Genomic DNA, 12,001 nt, shown 5'->3' with positions numbered 1-12,001 from the left:
GATCAACGTGTTGAAGCTAGGTCCAATGTGCTTCTCAAGCTTGCACTGGAACATGGTTCTAACTTCTGGGCTACGCCTGAACGTACCCGACAAATCGTCAGATTTCAAGACCGTGCGGGTCAAGTCCGCGATTTTCTCGAGTTCTGCACAAGGACATTAGCTTCAGTTTATAACACCATGTTTCATCGCAATTCTCCGCCAGAGACTCTTTCTGCTCTGATGGACAAATTCCGGGATGCTCCTCGAATACATGAATTTGTGCGGGCCCAACTGACTGCTGGAGGTCTGTTACCCGAAGTTAGACATGACCAAAATTGTCGCCAAATGTCAAGCCAAGCTAACTAAAAGGAGGAGGAACATCGATAAAATCAACGATGTTGTGACCCTGTAGCCGAAGAGATGATGGATGAATTACTTCGGCTAGATGCCGAATTCTTCGTAAGAGGTAGCTATGCTGAACATAGAACTGGTGCTGCAAACAATGAGAGAGTAAACATAGATGATATAATGGGTAATAACTGAAAGTTTCTTTTTCCTTGTCGAATTTTCCTTGAAGTGAAGATATGTATATTGTAAGCACAATCTATGTTGTAAGACAGCTGATACGTTTTTTCTTTCATCAAGCCCCCGAGCTTTTTGTTGGCCCGTGTTTATATCTTTATTTGTTTGCGAGCAATTTTTGCGCCAGGGCAAATAATTATATTTTGCGGAAGTTTATGTATATATTGTTATCGTGGGTTATGAGCCCCCGAGCTTGCCGATGAAAAAGATGTATATCACCAATATCTTTACTATATTGTAGCATGATGTCTACGCCCCCTCCTTTTCCTGTAGACAATGTTGGGCCTCCAAGAGCAGAGGTTTGTAGAACAGCAGCAAGTTTCCCTTAAGTGGATCACCCAAGGTTTATCGATCTCAGGGAGGAAGAGGTCAAAGATATCCCTCTCATGCAACCCTGCAACCACAAAGCAAGAAGTCTCTTGTGTCCCCAACACACCTAATAGGTGCACTAGTTCGGCGAAGAGATAGTGAAATACGAATTGGTATGAATAAGTATGAGCAGAGCAACGGCACAGTAAAAGTGCTTTGCCCAGACAAGAAACAAGCAGTAGTAACGCAGCAGTAGTAACGCAGTAAAACAGTAAACAAGCAGCGATAGCAGTATTTAGGAACAAGGCCTAGGGATCATACTTTCACTAGTGGACACTCTCAACATTGATCACATAACAGAATAGATAAATGCATATTCTACACTCTTTTGTTGGATGATGAACATTGCGTAGGATTACACGAACCCTCAATGCCGGAGTTAACAAGCTCCACAATTCAATGTTCATATTTAAATAACCTTAGAGTGCATGAAAGATCAACACGACTAAACCAAGTAATAACATAGCATGCACACTGTCACCTTCACACTATATAGGAGGAATAGATCACATCAATACCATCATAGCAATAGTTAACTTCGTAATCTACAAGAGATCACAATCATAGCCTACGCCAAGTACTAACACGGATGCACACACTGTCACCATTACACCGTGCAGGAGGAATAAAACTACTTTAATAACATCACTAGAGTAGCACATAGATAAATTGTGATACAAAACACATTGCAATCATAAAGAGATATAAATAAGCACTTCACTATGCCATTCATAACAGTGAATAAGTATTCTGTGAAATATAGCCTAAGAGACCCACACGGTGCACACACTGTCACCTTTATACACGTGGGACAACGAGTCTCCGGAGATCACATAAGTAAAATTCACTTGACTAGCATAACGACATCTAGATTACAAGCATCATCATATGAATCTCAATCATGTAAGGCAGCTCATGAGATTATTGTATTGAAGTACATAGGAGAGAGATGAACCACATAGCTACCGGTATAGCCCCGAGCCTCGATGAAGAACTACTCCCTCCTCATGGGAGACAGCAGCGTTGATGAAGATGGCGGTGGTGTCGATGGAGAAGCCTTCCGGGGGCACTTCCCCGTCCCGGCGGCGTGCCGGAACAGAGACTCCTGTCCCCCAGATCTTGGCTTCGCGATGGCGGCGGCTCTGGAAGGTTTCTCGTACCGTGGCTTTTTTCGTATCGAAGTTTTAGGTCCAGGGGCTTTATATAGGCGAAGAGACGGCATCAGGAGGTCGAAGGGCCGACGACACTATAGGGGGGCGCGGGCCCCCCCTTGGCCGCGCCGGCCTAGGGTTTGGTGGGCCTGTGCCCCCTCTCTGGCGGTTCTCGGGTGTTCTGGATGCTTCCGGGCAAAATAGGAACCTGGGCGTTGATTTCGTCCGATTCCGAGAATATTTCGTTACTAGGATTTCTGAAACCAAAAACAGCAGAAAACAAAGAATCGGCACTTTGGCATCTTGTTAATAGGTTAGTTCCAGAAAATGCACGAATATGACATAAAGTGTGCATAAAACATGTAGATATCATCAATAATGTGGCATGGAACATAAGAAATTATCGATACGTCGGAGACGTATCAGCATCCCCAAGCTTAGTTCCTGCTCGTCCCGAGCAGGTAAACGATAACAAAGATAATTTCTGGAGTGACATGCCATCATAACCTTGATCATACTATTGTAAGCACATGTAATGAATGCAGTGATCAAAGCAATGGTAATGATATGAGTAAACAAATGAATCATATAGCAAAGACTTTTCATGAATAGTACTTCAAGACAAGCATCAATAAGTCTTGCATAAGAGTTAACTCATAAAGCAATAATTCAAAGTAAAGGCATTGAAGCAACACAAAGGAAGATTAAGTTTCAGCGGTTGCTTTCAACTTGTAACATGTATACCTCATGGATATTGTCAATGTAAAGTAATATAACAAGTGCAATATGCAAGTATGTAGGAATCAATGCACAGTTCACACAAGTGTTTCTTCTTGGGATGGAGAGAAATAGGTGAACTGACTCAACATAAAAGTAGAAGAATGGTCCTTCAAAGAGGAAAGCATCGATTGCTATATTTGTGCTAGAGCTTTGATTTTGAAAACAAGAAACAATTTTGTCAACGGTAGTAATAAAGCATATGTATCATGTAAATTATATCTTACAAGTTGCAAGCCTCATGCATAGTATACTAATAGTGCCCGCACCTTGTCCTAATTAGCTTGGACTACCGGGATCATCACAATGCACATGTTTTAACCAAGTATCACAAAGGGGTACCTCTATGCCGCCTGTACAAAGGTCTAAGGAGAAAGCTCGCATTGGATTTCTCGCTATTGATTATTCTCAACTTAGACATCCATACAGGGACAACATAAACAACAGATAATGGACTCCTCTTTTATGCATAAGCATGTAGCAACAATTAATTTTCTCATATGAGATTGAGGATATTGTCTAAAACTGAAACTTCCACCATGGATCATGGCTTTAGTTAGCGGCCCAATGTTCTTCTCTAACAATATGCATGCTCTAACCATAAGGTGGTAGATCGCTCTTACTTCAGACAAGACGAACATGCATAGCAACTCACATGATATTCAACAAAGAGTAGTTGATGGCGTCCCCAGTGAACATGGTTATCGCACAACGAGCAACTTAATAAGAGATAAAGTGCATAAGTACATATTCAATACCACAATAGTTTTTAAGCTATTTGTCCCATGAGCTATATATTGTAAAGGTGAAGAATGGAAATTTTAAAGGTAGCACTCAAGCAATTTACTTTGGAATGGCGGAGAAATACCATGTAGTAGGTAGGTATGGTGGACACAAATGGCATAGTGGTTGGCTCAAGTATTTTGGATGCATGAGAAGTATTCCCTCTCGATACAAGGTTTAGGCTAGCAAGGCTATTTGAAACAAACACAAGGATGAAGAGGTGCAGCAAAACTCACATAAAAGACATATTGTAAACATTATAAGACTCTACACCGTCTTCCTTGTTGTTCAAACTCTTACTAGAAATTATCTAGACCTTAGAGAGACCAATTATGCAAACCAAATTTTAGCATGCTCTATGTATTTCTTCATTAATGGGTGCAAAGTATATGATGCAAGAGCTTAAACGTGAGCACAACAATTGCCAAGTATCACATTATCCAAGACATTTTACCAATTACTACATGTAGCATTTCCCGATTCCAACCATATAACAATTAACGAAGCAGTTTCAACCTTCGCCATGAACATTAAAAGCTAAGAACACATGTGTTCATACGAACCAGCGGAGCGTGTCTCTCTCCCATACAAGCATTTATTCAAACAAAAACAAAAACAAACAGACGCTCCAAGTAAAGTACATAAGATGTGATGGAATAAAAATATAGTTTCAGGGGAGGAACCTGATAATGTTGTCGATGAAGAAGGGGATGCCTTGGGCATCCCCAAGCTTAGACGCTTGAGTCTTCTTGATATATGCAGGGGTGAACCACCGGGGCATCCCCAAGCTTAGAGCTTTCACTCTCCTTGATCATGTTGTATCATCTCCCTCTCTTGATCCTTGAAAACTTCCTCCACACCAAACTTAGAACAACTCATTAGAGGGTTAGTGCATAATCAAAATATACATGTTCAGAGGTGACATAATCATTCTTAACACTTCTGGATATTGCACAAAGTTACTGAAAGTCAATGGAATCGAAATATCCATCAAACATAACAAAACAGGCAATGCGAAATAAAATGCAGAATCTGTCAAAACAGAACAGTTCGTATTGACGAATTTTATCGAGGCACCAGACTTGCTCAAATGAAAATTCTCAAATTGAATGAAAGTTGCGTACATATCTGGGGATCACTCACGTAAATTGGCATAATTTTCTGAGTTACCTACAGAGAATTTTGCCCAGATTCGTGACAGCAAAGAAATCTGTTTCTGCGCAGTAATCCAAATCTAGTATGAACTTTTCTATCAACGACTTTACTTGGCACAACAAAACACTAAACTAAGATAAGGAGAGGTTGCTACAGTAGTAAACAACTTCCAAGACACAAATATAAAACAAAGTACTGTAGCAAAATAAACACATGGGTTATCTCCCAAGAAGTTCTTTCTTTATAGCCATTAAGATGGGCTCAGCAGTTTTGATGATGCACTCGCAAGAAATAGTAGTTGTAGCAAAAGAGAGCATCAAGAGGCAAATTCAAAACACATTTAAGTCTAACATGCTTCCTATGAAAAGCAATCTTGTACACAAATAAATTCATGAAGAGCAAAGTAACAAGCATAGGAAGATAAAACAAGTGTAGCTTCAAAAATTTCAGCACATAGAGAGGTGTTTTAGTAACATGAAAATTTCTACAACCATATTTTCCTCTCTCATAATAACTTTCAGTAGCATCATGAGCAAACTCAACAATATAACTATCACATAAAGCATTCTTATCATGAGTCTCATGCATAAAATAATTACTCTCCACATAAGCATAATCAATTTTAGTAGTTGTAGTGGGAGAAAATTCAACAAAGTAGCTATCGTCAAATATAGGAGGCATATTGTAATCATAATCAAATTTATCCTCCATAACAGGCGGCAACAAAAGACTACTATCATTATAATCATCATAAATAGGAGGCATATCATAATCAACATAAACTTTCTCCTCAATACCCGGAGGGCTAAAGAGATCATTTTCATCAAAACCGACCTCCCCAAGCTTAGAATTTTCCATAGCATTAGCAACAATAGTGTTCAAAGCATTCATATTAATAACATTCCCATTAGCATGCATATAAAGTTCCATGGGTTTTTTAATTCTCTCTTCAAACACATCATGTCCTAATTCAAGATAAAGTTCATAAAGATCTCTCATATTTTTGTTGTTTTCCATTATGCCTAACTAGTGTAAACAGGAAACAAAAAGTTGCAATTGCAGGATCTAAAGGAAATAGCTTCGAGCACACACACAATAGTGCCAGAAAAGTACTGTTACATGGAACCGGAGTATGAGTGCCTTTTACCTTTCCTCCCCGGCAACGGCGCCAGAAAATAGCTTGATGTCTACGCCCCCTCCTTTTCCTGTAGACAGTGTTGGGCCTCCAAGAGCAGAGGTTTGTAGAACAGCAGCAAGTTTCCCTTAAGTGGATCACCCAAGGTTTATCGATCTCAGGGAGGAAGAGGTCAAAGATATCCCTCTCATGCAACCCTGCAACCACAAAGCAAGAAGTCTCTTGTGTCCCCAACACACCTAATAGGTGCACTAGTTCGGCGAAAAGATAGTGAAATACAGGTGGTATGAATAAGTATGAGCAGTAGCAACGGCACCAGAAAAGTGCTTTGCCCAGGACAGTAAACAAGCAGTAGTAACGCAGCAGTAGTAACGCAGTAAAACAGTAAACAAGCAGCGATAGCAGTATTTAGGAACAAGGCCTAGGGATCATACTTTCACTAGTGGACACTCTCAACATTGATCACATAACAGAATAGATAAATGCATACTCTACACTCTTTTGTTGGATGATGAACACCATTGCGTAGGATTACACGAACCCTCAATGCCGGAGTTAACAAGCTCCACAATTCAATGTTCATATTTAAATAACCTTAGAGTGCATGAAAGATCAACACGACTAAACCAAGTACTAACATAGCATGCACACTGTCACCTTCACACTATGTAGGAGGAATAGATCACATCAATACCATCATAGCAATAGTTAACTTCGTAATCTACAAGAGATCACAATCATAGCCTACGCCAAGTACTAACACGGATGCACACACTGTCACCATTACACCGTGCAGGAGGAATAAAACTACTTTAATAACATCACTAGAGTAGCACATAGATAAATTGTGATACAAAACACATTGCAATCATAAAGAGATATAAATAAGCACTTCACTATGCCATTCATAACAGTGAATAAGTATTCTGTGAAATATAGCCTAAGAGACCCACACGGTGCACACACTGTCACCTTTACACACGTGGGAAAAGGAGTCTCCGGAGATCACATAAGTAAAATTCACTTGACTAGCATAACGACATCTAGATTACAAGCATCATCATATGAATCTCAATCATGTAAGGCAGCTCATGAGATTATTGTATTGAAGTACATAGGAGAGAGATGAACCACATAGCTACCGATACAGCCCCGAGCCTCGATGGAGAACTACTCCCTCCTCATGGGAGACAGCAGCGTTGATGAAGATGGCGGTGGTGTCGATGGAGAAGCCTTCCGGGGGCACTTCCCCGTCCCGGCGGCGTGCCGGAACAGAGACTCCTGTCCCCCAGATCTTGGCTTCGCGATGGCGGCGGCTCTGGAAGGTTTCTCGTACCGTGGCTTTTTTCGTATCGAAGTTTTAGGTCCAGGGGCTTTATATAGGCGAAGAGGCGGCGTCAGGAGGTCGAAGGGGCGACGACACTATAGGGGGGCGCGGGCCCCCCCTTGGCCGCGCCGGCCTAGGGTTTGGTGGGCCTGTGCCCCCTCTCTGGCAGTTCTCGGGTGTTCTGGATGCTTCCGGGCAAAATAGGAACCTGGGCGTTGATTTCGTCCGATTCCGAGAATATTTCGTTACTAGGATTTCTGAAACCAAAAACAGCAGAAAACAGCAACTGGCACTTCGGCATCTTGTTAATAGGTTAGTTCCAGAAAATGCACGAATATGACATAAAGTGTGCATAAAACATGTAGATATCATCAATAATGTGGCATGGAACATAAGAAATTATCGATACGTCGGAGACGTATCATAGCACCGCGAGTTCGTCTCATTAAAAACCTTTCAGCCCCACACGGTGCCCTGAAAGGAAAAGAGTGCGTCTGAAAACTCGCGAGCATTTCAGTACATTGTATGTTTACAAAGAGTACTATATTTCGACTTCAGGCATAAAATCACCTAAGTTGCGCCACGTTCCATGGATTTGGCTCGGCGACTCATGTCTTCTTGTCCTTTATTCTGTATGTTCCTCCTTCAATTACTCCAGTGACGATGTACGGGCCAATCCATGGTGACTCGAGTTTCTCATGGCTATTTTGCGTAAGCCGAAGAACTAAGTCGCCTACCTGGAAGGATCTTGGTCGCAAATGTCTGCTGTGGTAGTTTTTCATATCTTGCTGGTACTTGGTGACCCTTGACAATGCCTCATCTCGAGCTTCGTCGAGTGCATCGACATCATCTTCCAGTGCCTTTCTCGAGGTTCCTTCGTTGAATTCCGCTACTCTCGGGGAATTGTGCTCTATCTCTATTGGCAACACCGCCTCAGCTCCATGGACTAAAAAGAACGGGGTTTCTTGTGTCGCTGTATTTGGTGTTGTTCGAATACTCCATAACACGCTAGGCAACTCCTCTGGCCATGTGTGTCGCGCTTTTTCCAATGGTGTTAACAGACGCTTCTTGATGCCATTACAGATGATGCCGTTTGCTTTCTCGACCTGACCATTGGTTTGCGGATGCGCAACTGAGGCAAATTGTAGTTTGATGCCTACCTCTGCGCAATATGCCTTGAACTCCTTGGATGTGAAATTGCTGTCGTTGTCTGTGACAATGCTATGAGGGACTCCAAATCGAAAAACGATACTCTTAACAAACTTGATTGCGGATGCCGCATCTGGTGAATTTATCGGCTTTGCTTCTATCCACTTTGTGAACTTATCGACAACTACGAGCATATACTCGTATCCTCCTGGCCAAGCCTTGTGCAATTTTTCCACCATATCAAGACCCCACTGAGCGAAGGGCCATGACAACGGTATTGGCATCAACTCTGCTGCTGGAGAATGAGGTTTCGCGGCAAATCTTTGGCACGCGTCACAAGTACGTACTATGTCATTTGCATCCTCGATTGTTGTTAGCCCGTAGAATCTTGCTCTGAAAACCTTGGCTGCTATAGATCGACTGCTTGCGTGATGTCCGCACACCCCTTCGTGTACATCCTTCAGAATTAGCCTTCCTTCTCGGGTGTGACGCATCTTTGTAGCACTCCCGAAATACTTCGTTTGTATAGTTCTCCTTTGACCACAGTAAAGGCTTTAGAATGCCTGATAACTCGCTTTGCTTCAACTGGATCGTCGGGTAGTTCTTTCCTCAGGATGTATGCTATGTACGCCTGCATCCAAGGAATCTGTACCACCATTATCACGTGTGGTTCCTCCTCACCTTCCGATGATGCTAATCGAGCCCCCGAGGCTTTCTCATCCTTCTCCTTCTTCTGCTGTTTCTTCGCCTTAGTTGATCTTTTAGCCATTTCTTCCCAAAACACGTCAGGTGGTATTGCGAGACATTGTGACCCGATGTTTGCGAGAACATAGGCTTCGTCATTGCTGAGCCTACTAATATGATTAACTTCACATCCGTCGAACAGCCTCTCAAGCTCGTTATATACTTCCTTGTATGCTATCATGCTATCATTGATTGCGTCGCATTGATTCATCACTTGTTGAGCCACCAACTGTGAGTCACCAAATATTTTTAATCGAGTTGTGCCGCAAGCTTTCGCCATCTTCATCCCGTGTATAAGTGCTTCATACTCTGCTTCGTTGTTAGATGCGTTTGGAAACGTCATCCGTAGTACGTATTTCAACTTGTCGCCTTGAGTTGATACTAGTATCACGCCTGCTCCAGCTCCTTCTAGTCTCTTGGATCCGTAGAAATTCATAGTCCAAGTTCTCGACAAATCTGGAGGTCCCGTATTTTGCAACTCCATCCACTCTGTGATGAAATCTGGTAAAATCTGTGACTTTATTGCTTTCCTTTTCTCATATGTGATGTCCCGAGGGGAAAGTTCTATTCCCCAAAGGGAGACACGACCCGTAGCTTCTGGATTGTTTAATATGTTGGACAAAGGCGCCTCATTGACCACTATTGTCGGATGCGCCGAAAAATAGTGTCGTAGTTTTCTTGCGGTTGTAAATACTCCGTATGCTAACTTCTGGTACAGCGTATAGCGCTGTTTTGAGGGTGATAAAACTTCGCTGACGAAGTATGCCGGCCGCTGTACTCCGTGGAGTTTTCCTTCTTCCTCTCTTTCGACCACAAGGACTTTGCTGACCACCTGAGGCGTGGCTGCGATGTATAGCAGGGGAGGCTCCTTCTCCTTAGGCGCCACCAAAATTGGCGGTGTCGAGATTGTGCGCTTAAGGTCCTCGAAAGATCTATCTGCTTCTTCGTTCCACTGGAACTTCTCTCCTTGTTTGATCAAAGCGTAAAACGGCAACGCCTTTTCTTCTAACCTGGCCACGAATCTGCTCAAAGCTGCGACTCAGTCCAGTCAGCTATTGTAATTCCTTCAACTTTGTTGGCTTTCGCATCGTCACGATAGCTTGGATTTTCTCTGGATTGGCCTCGATTCTTCTTGTTGAAACCAAGAACCCGAGAAGTTCTCCTGCAGGAACGCCAAAAGAGCACTTTGTCAGGTTTAGCTTGAGGCAGAACTTATCAAGGTTGTCGAAGGTTTCCTTCAAATCCTCTATCAAAGTTTACCCATTTTTTGTTGTTATGTCGATATCATCGATATGTACTTGTACGTTTTTGCCAATCTGTGTTGCGAGACACTTCTGCATCATCTGCTGGTATGTTGCTCACGCGTTTTTCAATCCAAAAGGCATTGTTCTATAGCAGAACACGCCATAAGGTGTTATAAAAGCTATTTTGACCTCGTCGACTTCTTTTAATCTGATCTGGTTGTAACCAGAGTATGCGTCCAGGAAGGAAAGACGTTCACAGCCTGTCGTGGAGTCGATAATTTGATCAATCCTTGGGAGGGGAAAGTGATCCTTTGGACAATGTTTATTGAGACACGTGAAGTCGACGCACATGCGAAGGACCTTCGTGTTTTTCTTTGGGACCAGTACTGGGTTAGCTACCCATGTGGCCTCTGTATGCAACTCTTAGATAAATCCAGCCTCTCCGAGTCGATTGATTTCTGACAGCATAGCTTTGCGGTTTGGTTCCGAAAAATGCCTCAAAGGTTGTTTGATTGGTCTCGCCACTGGATCCAAATTGAGGTGGTTCTCAGCAAGTTCCCTGGGTACTCCTGGCATGTCAGCTGGACACCATGCGAAGATTTCCCAGCGCTCACGGAGGAACTCGATGAGCGCGCTTTCCTATGCGAGATCCATGTTTGTTGCGATGGATGTCGTCTTCTTGGGATCTGTTGGGTGAGTCTGTACCTCCTTAGAATCCTTGGTAGTGTCAAAGGTTGGCTCCTTGAGTAGCCTCCCTACATCTGGCAACACATCATAGTCAGTTGTTAACCTTGACGCCATATACTCTGCTTGCATCCCGAAAGTCTCTGACAGTCGATGAAAATCCTTGTCGCACTTATCAGCTAACGTGAAACTGCCTTTTACTGTAATCGGTCCCTTGGGACCAGGGAGCCTCCATAACAAATATATGTAGTGTGGTACCGCCATAAACCTGGCATAGGCTGGTCGTCCCAACAAAGCGTGATACTGCGACGGGAAATCCACGACTTCGAACTCTAGCCTTTCTATCCTGTAGTTCTCTCGGGTTCCAAACTGAACGTCGAGATTGATCTTCCCTAGCGGATAACTTGGCTTATCTGGTGTGATACCATGGAAACGCGTGTCAGTTGGTTTTAAATTCGCCAGGGATATGTTCATTTTCCTCAATGTATCCGCGTACATAAGGTTTAAACTGCTGCCTCCATCTATGAATACTCGTGAAACATCGAATCCTGCGATCACCAATGGTAAAATCAGTGCTGATTGCCCTGGTCGAAAAACTTGTTGCGGGTGATCCGCTATGGTGAAACCAATATCTTGTCCCGACCAATTCAAGTACTCAATTGTCGGTGGAGGCATCTTTTGTGCCATGAACACTTGTCGCGAAATTACTTTCTGAGCTCTGTTGGATGGCCTGGCTTTTTGAATCATCGAGACCGCGCCATTGGTGTCGATATAAGGAGGTGGGTTTGGAGCCGCCGCTATTTGCAGATGATGTCGATTTGCATCCGTAATTGCGGGTGGCGGCGGAAGGTGGATCTCACTCCTTGGCCCCCGGGGTTTCTTTGTGCTGCCTGCGCGTTAGCGTGTCCTGGATATCTGTTCA

Source organism: Lolium perenne, chromosome 1 (assembly GCF_019359855.2).
Source record: "Lolium perenne isolate Kyuss_39 chromosome 1, Kyuss_2.0, whole genome shotgun sequence".
Taxonomy (NCBI): Eukaryota; Viridiplantae; Streptophyta; class Magnoliopsida; order Poales; family Poaceae; genus Lolium; species Lolium perenne.
This window is presented reverse-complemented; position numbering follows the sequence as displayed.